Here is a 14,167-nt window from a genome sequence, read left to right as displayed (position 1 = left end):
GCTATGTACAGCATACTGTATGTATGAATTAAAAGTATGTTTCACAATACATATGGCAACATTCATTGATCTCTGGGAACTCAGCAGCACAGTATACACAACAGAAGGGAATGACTGTACATGTAGAAAACACAACACTGTTATATTTTTACATAATCCTATAACCCCAATATAAAGAAAATGTTAGTGAGTTTTCTGTTTCATGCAGGAGCCATTTATTTGGAGCTAAGAATATAATCTGCTCAGGAAATCCTCTCTCTATGCTTAATTGTATTTGTTTGCCATATTCTGAAGGTCATGACATCTTTTTGTGGACAGAGCTGTGTGAAGCCTTGTTATTTGTGTGTAAAAAAAAAAAAAAACCCTGTATACTCCATTGGTATCATTCTGAGGAACATGTGACTTTTTGATCACTTTTTTCATATTTTAGAAGGCATGTTAAACAAAAAACAACAATAATCATTTAAAAAAAAAATGTTCACAGCGTGATATACTTTACATTATCTTTATTCTGAAAGTTAATACATGACAGCTTTACCAAATATTCTCAATAGTTTTTGTTTTCCTACTTTTCCATAATATAATCACTTCTTGCTCTATGGTCTTGTTATGCAGTGCTTTTATTAATCCCTGTCTTTTGAAAAACATAACTTTTTTACTTTTCCCTTGATGTAACTTATGAGGCTTTGTTTTGTGTGTCACAGTTGTATTTATTAATGGAATGATTTGGGGGTACATATAATATATTGAAAAACTATTGGTTTTTTTGGAGTCCATATAATGCTCAAATCATCAGCCAATAGAGTATGAATCAAATTGTACTGGTCAAACCTCCCAATCACAGCAGTATTTCTTTCAAAACTAAAAAAAAACCTCAAATTGCACTGTTCCAAATTATTATGCAAAAAAGATTTCAAAGCATTTTATAGGTTGTAAAGAAGTGAAAATGGTAATTTGTTGAAATTGCAGCATTAAATAGTGACAGTTACTGAAATAAAAAGCTTTTGCAATTAAAAACATCTTAACAGGCCAAGTGACATGTTCACATCGGACGGCTTCTTTGATATCACCTTCACAATTCTTGCACTCATTGAACTTGTGAGTTTTAGATAGTTTCGGCTAGAATTTTTTTACAGGATGTTAGAATAGCCTCCCAAAGCTGTTGTTTTCATTTGAGCTGTCTCCCAACCACATAACTCTTTTGCTTGAGAAGGCTCTCAGTTGGGTTGAGGTCAGGGGAGGGTCGTAGACAACATCATGAGTTTCTCTCCTTTTATGCCCATAGCAGCCAATGACTCAGAGGTATTCATTGCAGTATGAGATGGTGTATTGTCATGCATGAAGATGATTTACCCACGGATGGTACGGTTCTTCTTTTTGTACCATAAGAGAAAGACGTCAGTCAGCAACACTATATACTTTGCTGAGATCATTTTCACACCTTCACAGAATCTACCAGCTCTCTCTCCATGATTCTAGCCTATAACATGACTCCGCAACCTCCTTGCTGACATCGCAGCCTACCATGTGGACCATCCAGGGTTGCATGGCACTCATCAGTAAACAAGACTAGTCTTCATGTATGACTGTTTATGAGTGGACAAAATAGTAGGTTTATGCATAAAGGCAAGCCTATGTAGTATCCTACACTTCGAGGTTCGCTGGACTTCAAAGGCACCAGCAGCTTCAAATAACGGTTTGCTGCTTTATAGTGGTATTTTAGCAGCTGCTACAGAAATTTGATTAATTTGTCTGGCTTCATTATGCCTTTATCTGCACAAACCCATTTGTGCTCTGTATCACCCACAAATCTCTTCACAGTATGACGATCATGTGTAAGTTTTTCATGAAATATCTAATGCTTTCATATCTTGTCAAAGGCATTGCTCTACTTATTGCTTTTCGGCAGCAGACAGATCCATTTCCTTTCCCGCATTGCTTAAAATCTGTGGCTTGTTTAATAATGTGGAATGTTATTCTTCAGTTGTTTTCCTTTAATTGGTCCACGAGAAAAGGATAATATGAATCCAGTAGGAATGTAGATTAAAATTCAGTATTTTGTTTACCCATTTTAAAATTGCTTGTCATTCTTATGGTAAACCACATAAAAATGATTGACATTTTACTGCATTACGCACATATAGCAGCATTTATCCAACGCGTTTCGACTATCGTCTTAATCATGGCATGATGCCACGATTAAGACGATAGTCGAAATGCGTTGGATAAACGCTGCTATATATGTGTGCAATGTAGTAAAACATCAATAACTTTTATTTGGTTTACCATAAGAATGACAAGCAATTTTAAAATGGATAAATAAAATACTGAATTTTAATCTACATTCCTGCTGGATTCATCTTATCCTTTTCACGTGGACTGGCTGCTCAACCTTTTTCCGTGCAGGAACAGATGAGGAATAGCCCATACTCAGGTGAGCTGCCTACCTTTCTTTTTCCTTTAATTGGGCACATCCAGCAAAGTAATTACCACAAGTGTCTGAGATTGATTTTAGTGATCCAAAGATCATTGAGACACAATATCATCCATGAGTTTATTTGAAAAACAAAGAATTACATCTTTATGACATTTAAATCTACTTTGCATAATAATTTGGAAAACAGTGTATTTAATTTAATAATCTGGAGAGGGACGTTAATGTCATTGCACATTCAAAGGAATTTAGAGCAGTGGATGTCCCGTTTGAGTATCCCAGCATGCACTGAAAATTCTCTAATGAAACATAAAAAAACATACAGGAAGTTAGAGGTAAAGAGCAAGTGGTAGGGACATTTCAATTGAAGTATATTGAAAAAGGGATTAGATTATTACATTAAATAGATAGACATTTAGCTTTATAATTACTTTTGGATTTGGACAACCCCTTTAAAGTGGTTCTTGAGGGATAAAACCACTTTATACAAAAAATCCACTGCATTTTACATTGCCAATGTGAAATCGGGCATACGAATGCAAAATATGCATCGGAGAGGGGAAAGTTTTTTACTTTGTCCAGGAAGCTAATCACTATAATATACTATATACTAACATCAATTGCTGATTTGTCATACTGACAGAAACCTGTCCTAAAATACTATAAGGACAAGTGCCAGTGAGCATGTGCAGTAGGAGCTCCACTGCTGTGACCTGGAGTTTGACTGTATGTGGTATAGATTATCTCCAGGTCACAACAGCTACTCAGTATTCAGGGAGACAGGGTGGACAGCAGTGTGAGCAGCCTCTTCTTACCTCAGCTCCCCTGGTATCTCCAGTATTAGATCAGATAGATATATGGTGGACAGCAGTGCGCGCAGCCTCATCTTACCTCATCTCCCCTGGTATTTCCAGTATTAGAACAGATAGCTATATGGTAGACAGCAGTGTGATCAGCCTCGTCTTATCTCAGCTCCCCTGGTATCTCCAGTAGTAGATCAGATAGATATATGGTGGATAGCAGTATGAGCATCCTCTTGTTACCTCAGCTCCCCTGGTATCTCCAGTATTAGATCAGATAGATATATGGTGGACAGCAGTGTGAGCAGCCTCATCTAACCTCAGCTCCCCTGGTATCTCCAGTATTAGATCAGATAGATATATGGTGGACAGCAGTGCGAGGAGCCTCATCTTACCTCAGCTACCCTGGTATCTCCAGTATTAGATCAGATAGGTATATGGTGCACAGCAGTGTGAGCAGCCTCTTCTTATCTCAGCTCCCCTGGTTATCTCCAGTATTAGATCAGATAGATATATGGTGGACAGCAGTGCGAGCAGCTTCTTCTTATCTCAGCTCCGCTGGTATCTCCAGTATTAGCTCAGATAGATATATGGTGGATAGCAGTGCGAGCAGCCTCTTCTTATCTCAGCTCCCCTGGTTATCTCCAGTATTAGATCAGATAGATATATGGTGGACAGCAGTGCGAGCAGCTTCTTCTTATCTCAGCTCCCCTGGTATCTCCAGTATTAGCTCAGATAGAAATATGGTGGACAGCAGTGTGAGCAGCCTCTTCTTAACTCAGATTCGCTGGTATCTCCAATATTAGATCATATATATGGTGGACAGCAGTGTGAGCAGCCTCTTTTTACCTCAGCTCCCCTGGTATCTCCAGTATTAGATCAGATAGATATATGGTGGACAGCAGTGCAAGCAACCTCTTCATATCTCAGCTCCCCTGGTATCTCAGTATTAGATCAGATAGATATATGGTGGACAGCAGTGTGAGCAGCCTCTTCGTAATGCAGATTCCCTGATATCTCCAGTATTAGATCAGATATATATGGTGGACAGTAGTGTGAGCAGCCTCTTTTTACCTCATCTCCCCTGGTATCTCCAGTATTAGATTATTATTAATTTATTTGTAGAGCACCATTGATTTAATGGTGCTGTACATGATAAAGGGTTACATACAAAGTAATAGATCAAAAGTACAGGATGAACAGCAGAGTGAACAGCCCTTACTTACCTCAGGTCTCCTGGTATCTCCAGTAATGTATCAGAGAGACATGGTGGACAACAGTGTGAGCAGCCTCATTTTACCTAAGCATCCCTGGTATATCCACTAGGAGTACATATTCCTACACATGAAGGGTGAAGGAAAAGGGCAGAGATTTCTACTGCACATGCTCACAGGCACCTGCTCTACTAACATTTTAGGACTGGTTACTGTCTGTGTAACAAGACAGCAGCAATGGCTATGTATTATAATGTTTACCTTCCTAAGCAAAACAAGTGTTATTGGCTAAGTCAAGATATTTAGAAATGTATTTATAATTACATTTTTAATTTAATTTACTCTTTTCCAGTAGGATTTCACTTTATAGTTGGTATGATTTTGGGGTAGATATGGCATTTTATTAGCATTTTATTCTGTTTTTAAAATAAGCTGATGAACAAAAAAAATCAATTATGATATTGTTTTTCTTATTTTTTTAAGAGTTCATCATTGTGTATACAACATGATCACTTTATACTTCGGATTATTAACAACTTAACGACCGCCAATAGGCTTTTTAACGGCAGCAGTTAAGGGGCCTTATTCCTTAGCGCCGCTTTTTAACGGCGCTGAGAAATAAGTGTATAGCCCCCCTCAGCGTTGGAAAATCTCTGGGGTCTTGGCTACCGGGAGGTAGCCAAGACCCCCGGAGAACATGATTCGGGTTGTTTTTTACCATCCCCTGTCATGCGATTGCCGTTAGTCACCGAATAACGGCGATCACAAAAAAAAGTCCAGTTTTACATTAATTTCGCTCTCCTCTATGATCTAGCATACCAGAGGAGAAATGGAGTCCCCTGAGCCCCCCCTTCCAGGTACCTCCGCGATCACTAGATCCTCCTGCTCTTTCACCCGGCTCTCCACATCATCTTCCTGGAAGAAAATGGCGGGCACATGCACAGTGCGCCCACAGAGATCTGACAGCTGGTACCCGGCAACAATATTTTTCCTATTGGTTCATTTTGATCACTGTGAATGACCCTATCACAGTGATCGAAATAAAAAAAATAGTAAATCAAACCCCGGTTTGTTACCCTCTTAGGTAAAAATAAATTTTTTTAAAAAAAATTCCATTCTTTGCAGTTAGGGTTAGGGTTGGGGTTAAAGTTAGAGCTGGGGTTAGGGCTGTGTTAGGGTTAAGGTTGGGGTTAAGGTTGTGTTAGGATTGAGCTGGGGTTAAGGTTGGGGCTGTATTAGGGTTAGGGTTTGGACTGTGTTAGGGTTAGAGATGAAATTGGGGGTTTCCACTGTTTAGGCACATCATGGGGTCTCCAAAAGCAACATGGTGCCTACTATCGATTCCAGACAATTTTGCATTCAAAAAGTCATACTGTGTTCCCTCCCTTCCGAGCCCTGCCATGCGCCCATACAGTGGACATACCACAACAAATTTTGTGGTCCATTTTCTCCTGATACCTTTGTGAAAATAAAAAAGTTTGGGTCTAAAGTAATTTTTTTGTGAAAAAAGTTAAATGTTCATTTTTTCCTTCCACATTGCTTTAGTTCTCATGAAGCACCTGAAGGGTTACTTTTGGGTATTCTCTGTCATATTGACCTGTCAAAGTCACTTCAAATGTGATGTGGTCCCTAAAAAAATGGTTTTCTAAATTTTAGTTGGAAAATGAGAAATCGCTGGTTAACTTTTAACCCTTATAACTTCCTAACAAAAAAAATGTATGTTTCCAAAATTGTGCAGATGCAAAGTAGACACGTGGGGAATGTTATTTATTAACTATTTGGTGTGACATGACTCTCGGATTTAAAGACACAAAAATTAAAAGTTTGTAAATTGCTACATTTTCAAAATTTTTACCAAATTTCCGTTTCTTTCATAAATAAATGCAAGTCTTATTGAAGAAATTTTACCATCATGAAGTACAATATGTCACTAAAAAACAGTCTCAGAATCAGTGGGACACGTTGAAGCGTTCCAGAGCTATAACCTCATAAAGTGACACTGGTCAGAATTGTAAAAATTGACTTGGTCGTTAAGGTCAAAATTGGCTTGGTCACTAAGGGGTTAAGCATACAATAGAATTTATGTGTACTTGTTAAAGTTTTGTTTTTTTTCATTTTATACATTATAAATCTATTTTAAAGGGGTAGCCTTATCTCATACATCCTGTATTTCAAAAACATGTCTCTAGAGTTGGCGTGAATCTATTCACAGGACCTGGTCCATTGGCCACATCGGGGAGGTTTCATAAAAGTTCATCGAAAAGTCTTATGTACCCCAAAATGATACTAGTGAAAAGAACAGTTTGTCTTAAAAAATACAAATCCTCAAGCCGCTCTGTAAACAGAAATAAGAAAATTATGGCTTTCAGAATCAGAATATTACATGGCACCACCGTACGCCAATATTTTTATGGCGGCATTTGAGGAGACTTATATCTACACACATCCATTATTTCAAACACACTCTGTATATTGGAAACGTTATATAGACTTTTTTATGATTTGGAAAGGCGATGAGGAATTTCTTCTTCAGTTTGTACAAGATATTAACACCTTTGTTCCCAATTTATCATTTTCAATGCATAAGAATACGTCTATCAATTTCTTAGATACATTGATCACACTGGAAGCAAATGGAAATTTTGATGTGGATCTTTATTGTAAACCAACAGATAAAAATAGCTTATTGCATTATACCAGTTGTCACCCTCGACATGTCAAACAGTCATTACCAACATCTCAATTCCATCGTGTATCCCGTATTGTATCAAATGATGAGAAAAAAATAGCCAGACAACAGGAAATGTCAGATAGGTTTCTACAACGGGGGTATCCCAGGACAATACTTCAACGGGCAACTACTAATATTAGGAGTGGAAGAAATAGCACAAATAGACAAAGAATACCATTTGTGAGCACATATCATCCATATCTACACATGATTAATAACTGTATTTTACGCCATTGGGATTTACTGGGCAAGGCTTATCCGAATGTACCTGAGTTTAATGACATTCCAATTATGTGTTATAAGAAACCCCCAAATCTTAGAAATCTCTTAGTCAGGGCAGACATTGGGTCAAATAAGCCCCAATGTACACAAAGAACATTTCTCACACAGAAACGGGGCACATTCCCTTGCTTACATTGTTTGCAATGTTCCAATATTACAAGAGGAGAAACTTTCTCACACCCCAGATCTGGCAAAATATTTAAAGTAGATGGTTTTTTCACATGCAAATCATCTTACGTAGTATATCTAATCAAGTGACCCTGCGGTCTCGGATATGTTGGAGAAACTACCCAGCATATCCGGGATATATCCCAACATAAATCTATGATCAGATGTAAAAAACTCATGTTACCCATTCCAGCACATATTGCTGCTGCAGGACATGTGTCCCAATTGAAGTATCAAATAATTTAAAGTGTAACATTACCCAGAAGGGGTGGTGATAGGATCAAGAGGCTAAAATCAAGGGAATCCTATTGGATTTTCACGTTGCAGACATTGGAACCGTGGGGTCTTAACAGGGAGTACGAGATTACCTATTGACTATATTGTCACATTGTTTAATATGGATTTAATATATGTAATAACCATTATAACAACCTTTCTCTTTTTACTTTTACAGGTTACATAATGAACCTGGTAATATATCCCTTTTGGAGCCCCATTTTAACTCTTTTCCTTTCTGTTCATATATCTTTTTCTATTTTTTATTTTCTCTTCCCAGCATTAAAGGTATTCAGCGTTATATCTTTGCAATTTGTAATGCATGCGCTTTGCATCTCCTTGCCCCTTTGGTCTTTCTCGGCTCTATTCGGTCTATTAGTAAGATATTAGGTACAACCAGCGCATGCGCTTTGTATTTCCCTTCTCGCGTTTCTTTTTTTTCCCATCGGCTTTTTCTCATCGGCTTTTTTCGGCTCTGTTCGGTCCATCAAACGCAACTAGCACACGCGCACCTTTAACTTGTTCTTTCGGCTCTTTCCGGGATCGCTCGGTCTCAACACACGTGATCTGCAGGATATGACATAACCGCTCTATAAAAGGTCCTTCTGCATCGGGAATATATCACTTCTCTGGGACTTGCCGTTCAAAATGCTGTTCATGGTTACAGGTAATCTTAATCTTTACACCGCACGCTGTTTCATGGTCTTTGTGGCTTTTATACTTATTTTCTGGGGAGCTCCGTTTATTATAAGGGATATATTTTCTATATGGGATATATATATAATTTTTGCTGATTGATCTCATGTGCCGCATAAGATATGACGGCAGGCTTACTTAATTCATGTGTTTATGATTATTTCACCTCTCATGATACTGATCTCCTATGGGGATATGTATTCACGGTATCATGAAATAGATGAGTTGGATTCATTTTTGTGATGTTTATTATCTAATGGAGGCCAATGGTATACAATGGATTGTTTAGTATATGACTGGCATAGGAATTTAATAGAATGCATTTTTTCCTTTATAAGTGGATTCACAATATATATAAATTGTACTCATTTAATTTTTGTATGTATTATACAGTGGATTATTAATCAATCTGTGTATTTTATGTATTTATATTGTGTTATATTTTGTTTATATAGAATGAACCCTTGAAAAAGGCCTTTGTGGTCGAAACGTTGGGGAACAAATTTCTTCTGTTATACCTCTTTTTCATGGCTGTGAATCCCCAGAATAAAAGTTCAAATTGATTCAAGACATATTTTTATTTTTCACTTTCTTTGGGTGCTTGAGATTGTTCTATAATATTGACTTAGTTTTTTCCTCTAAAAGCACCAATTTATTTTGTAGTGTGCAGTGACCTTGATCGTTTTATATTTCAGAATATTACAACACAATTTTGCACACAGTGCGTTTTTGATGCATTGGTCACAGCGCTGTGGGGTCACGCTGTCAGATGTCAGCTTGACCCCACCAATGTGATTGTGACCTGCAGCGGTGACATGCGGTAAACCGCTTACCTGAACAATTTTTCAATTTTTGTTGGTCTACCTGACCGTGATTTTGTTTTTACAGAGCCCCTGATTTTCTATTTGTTAATCAGTTTGAAATGACTGGCATTATCAATTCCTTGGATATCTTTTTGTATCCCTTTCCTGTTTTATACAGTTCAACTACCTTTTCCGGTAGATCCATTGACAATTCTTTTGCTTTCTCCATAACTCACAATCCAGAAACATCAGTGGCTGGATGAAGGATGCAAGAGCCTATCTGGATCCCAAAAACTCACTCAGCTTTTATACACACACACTGATTGCAAGCAAACAGGTCACAGATGAGGATGTTACCTTTAGTAGCCATTCAAACCCATTTGTGTCAACTTCTGTGCATGTTATCAGACCAAAATCACCAGGGTATGAGAACTTTTGATCAGGGTCATTTGGATATTTTGGGTTGTCATTATGATTTAAAAGGAGAAAACACAGTAGTTTGATAATAAATGGCTTCACCCAACCACTAAACCATGAGTGGAGAAAAAGTTTTGGTGTTATCATTCATATTCTCTGAAAAAAAGGCCAAGAAAGCAAAAATTCTGCTGGGGTATGTAAACTTTTGAGCACAACTGTAATAGTGGCACTCATAGTTATATTAATTAATCGATTAAAAGTTATGTTTTAATTTATTCTCACTGTTGCCATATATCTATTTGGTGCTACTAAGCGCTGTCTTATCTAAACTTTTCAAAAATAGAACTAATTCTGCACAATAGCACAGAAGTCAGTGTCACAGGTTTACTGCGACAGAGAGGAGCCAGAAGATGGCAGCGTCTGATTTCTCCTACTCCTGCACCGATTAGAAGCACTTCATCTTCATATTAAAAGGTGAAAATTTATTTTACCAGTGCAGTGTAATCTGCTCAGTTGAGAGCTCCTGGAAGCTTTCCTGCATTAGGACTCAGCCATGCACTGTTAGCCACTCCCATCGCCTATATAATCAGGGCCCTGGCTAGCACTCATTGTCAGAGTTAGCTTTATGCTGCATGGCTGGAGGTGGTTGTTGGTGGTTATTGGAGAAGGCGGTTGGTGCGTTTATCTGTGACTGTTGCTAGGTTTTGAGTGTGTGATAATTCCATTTCTTTTCCTACTTTGGTTTAAACCCATCCTCCACTACCCGATGTTTTCCTCTGTTGCATGTGTGAATATATTTGTATGTTTGGTATTTTTTGTTATCTCTGTTCATATTACCTTGTTAGTCTGCTTGGTGTATTATGGTACACTACTACTCCCCTCTTCCCTGGGTGGGGGAAGGGTACAGAGTGAGGGCGAATTCAGGAGCTAAGGCAAGGTACATGGCCCTGGCATCTTCACCATCAGAAGTAATCTGGGGCACAAGGTGAGCTAGGGCACCCCTAGCGTTAGAGACAGGGATGGAGCCTATGTTCCCAAGTCACCCAACGGTCATGACAGATTGCTACAAATGTATCTGGTTAAAAGGCAAAAACCGCAGACAGTCACATCCCTCCTACACCCCCACGTTGACACACTATTACCTCAGGTTGCTCCCCACACATTATCACATTTATTCCATCACACTGGAGATTATTCCACTCCACAGATATCACTGGTGTTTATTCCACCACACACTAGTGTTTATTCCACCACACACATCACTGTTTATTCCACCCCACATATCACTGGTGTTTATTCCACCACACACATCACTGTTTATTCCACCACACACATCACTGTTTATTCCACCCCACACATCACTGGTGTTTATTCCACCACACACACATCACTGTGTTTATTCCACCACACACACATCACTATTTATTCCACCCCACACATCACTAGTGTTTATTCCACACACACACACACACACACACACACCACTGGTGTTTATTCCACCACACACACACATCACTGGTGTTTATTCCACCACACACACATCACTGGTGTTTATTCCACCACACACACATCACTGGTGTTTATTCCACCCCACACACATCACTGGTGTTTATTCCACCACACATCACTGGTGTTTATTCCACCCCACACACATCACTGGTGTTTATTCCACCACACACACATCACTGGTGTTTATTCCACCACACACACATCACTAGTGTTTATTCCACCACACACACATCACTGGTGTTTATTCCACCACACACACACATTGTTTATTCCACCACACACACATCACTGGTGTTTATTCCACACACACATCACTGGTGTTTATTCCACCACACACACATCACTGGTGTTTATTCCACCACACACACATCACTGGTGTTTATTCCACACACACATCACTGGTGTTTATTCCACCACACACACATCACTGGTGTTTATTCCACCCCACACACATCACTGGTGTTTATTCCACCACACACACACATCATTGGTGTTTATTCCACCACACACACATCACTGGTGTTTATTCCACCACACACACACACATCATTGGTGTTTATTCCACCACACACACATCACTGGTGTTTATTCCACACACACATCACTGGTGTTTATTCCACCACACACACATCACTGTTTATTCCACCACACACACATCACTGGTGTTTATTCCACACACATCACTGGTGTTTATTCCACACACACATCACTGGTGTTTATTCCACCACACACATCACTGGTGTTTATTCCACCCCACACACATCACTGGTGTTTATTCCACCACACACACATCACTGGTGTTTATTCCACCACACACATCACTGGTGTTTATTCCACCCCACACACATCACTGGTGTTTATTCCACCACACACACATCACTGGTGTTTATTCCACACACACATCACTGGTGTTTATTCCACCACACACACATCACTGGTGTTTATTCCACCACACACATCACTGGTGTTTATTCCACACACACACACACACACACACATCACTGGTGTTTATTCCACCACACACACATCACTATTTATTCCACCCCACACAGCACTGGTGTTTATTCCACACACACATCACTAGTGTTTATTCCACACACACATCACTGGTGTTTATTCCACCCCACACACATCACTGGTGTTTATTCCACCACACACATCACTGGTGTTTATTCCACACACACAGCACTGGTGTTTATTCCACACACACACACACACATACATCACTGGTGTTGATTCCACCACACACACACATCACTATTTATTCCACCCCACACACTAGTGTTTATTCCACACACACCACTGTTTATTACACCACACACATACATCACTGGTGTTTATTCCACCACACACACATCACTAGTGTTTATTCCACCCCACACACTAGTGTTTATTCCACACACACCACTGTTTATTACACCACACACACACACACATACATCACTGGTGTTTATTCCACCACACACACATCACTAGTGTTTATTCCACCCCACACATCACTGGTGTTGATTCCTCCGTATAACCAGCCGCAGTTCCCAGGTGTACGCAGCACACGTGCGGGCTGATGTGCGGCACAGCTGGGGGCTGTACACTCCGGCTCTTCTGCCATTATCGTATTGGTTGTCTTTATTATTCCACAATTATTTTTTTGACGTGACCCTGGTTGTGGTTGGCCACGTTCAGCCATGAAACTCTTGTCACAGGCCAATACAGAAGGCGGCAGCCGCGTGCACTGCACTCTCCTCTGCAGAGGCCTGAACCATGAGGCTCGGCGGGAGGAGACCGACATGGCGGCGGTGGCGGGGCCGTGCTGTGGGCTGCCTCCCTCGCCAGAGGAAACGAGACATTACACACAGAGAGGGGGAGGGGGCCTCGCCTCATACTCCCGGCGGGAGAGCTGTACAAGCCTCTCTGCACGACTGCCCCCCGCTGCCGGTCATGTGACCTTAACGTAACCGGACAGGAAAGCACCGACAGTTTTTTTTTTCCCTCTATTACCGCCCGCCTCTCGTAGAGGAAGAGAAGACGCCGCAGGAGGAGGCAGCAGGCACCGAGCACGGGCTCTGGGATCCGCAGCACACGCACGGCAGAGGTGAGCGCATCGCGGGCGGCAGGCACCACGTGTGACGGGCGGCTCGGGGCCGGAGCGGGGTCCGGGCCGGTGCTGGCCAGCGCGGCCGCCTCTGTGCCATGCACGGGGTAGGACGGGCCTGGCAGGGCCTCGGCTGCGCGCACTCGGTGGTCGGTGCCGCGGGTACACCCGCACGTATGTCCGCTCCCCCTGCCCGCGGCACCGGGCTACAACGTGAACCGACGTCTATGGGCCGAGAGCCGTGAGGTGGCGGCCGGACAAAGAGCCAGCGGCGGACGCAGCCTCCCATCCCCCTCCGCAGCGCTGCCGCCGCCATGTATGTGAGCAGCGCGTCCGCCTCCACACCCCGCCTCCTCTCCCACCGCTCAGGCGACAGCCCCAGCCGGAGCCATCTTTGTTCGTTATGGTAGTCTCCCCTTCCCCCTCAGAGGCTTCTCCAGCTGCGCGGAAGTTACTGCGCCTCTTGGCTCCGCCCCCGGCCTGTGGCCTCACCACTCGGCGTATCCGGTCGGGTAGGGCAGCGTGTTCTCTGGTGGCCGCTGCAGTGCGCACACTCATACAACGTGCACACTGCCAGGAAGTGCCGAGGACCAGGAGGCAAAGCAGCAGCATCACCCATAAACATACACCTTCTGACCTAACACCCCCCCCCAAGGCGGCAGTGGTTTCGTCCTCAGCGCCAGAGTTGTGCGTTCGAATCCCTTCAGGGAAAAGGAATCGGCGTGCGTCAGCCTGCGAGCTAGAA

At 41.4% G+C, this 14,167-nt stretch overlaps 1 protein-coding gene across 1 annotated transcript in view; it reads left to right on the top strand.

The window, feature by feature from the left end:
* The first annotated feature begins 13,026 nt into the window (after positions 1–13,026).
* ZBTB2 (zinc finger and BTB domain containing 2) overlaps positions 13,027–14,167 on the top strand; it is a 37,895-nt gene continuing 36,754 nt past the window's right edge. The window contains exon 1 of the mRNA XM_077283083.1: positions 13,027–13,422. The gene's annotated coding sequence lies outside the window, so the exon portion shown is untranslated. The remainder of the gene's footprint in view (positions 13,423–14,167) is intronic.

Source organism: Ranitomeya variabilis, chromosome 2 (genome assembly GCF_051348905.1).
Source record: "Ranitomeya variabilis isolate aRanVar5 chromosome 2, aRanVar5.hap1, whole genome shotgun sequence".
In the NCBI taxonomy this organism is placed as follows: Eukaryota; Metazoa; Chordata; class Amphibia; order Anura; family Dendrobatidae; genus Ranitomeya; species Ranitomeya variabilis.
Note: the sequence above shows the minus strand (reverse complement) of the source record. Positions and strands in the feature narration are given on the sequence as shown.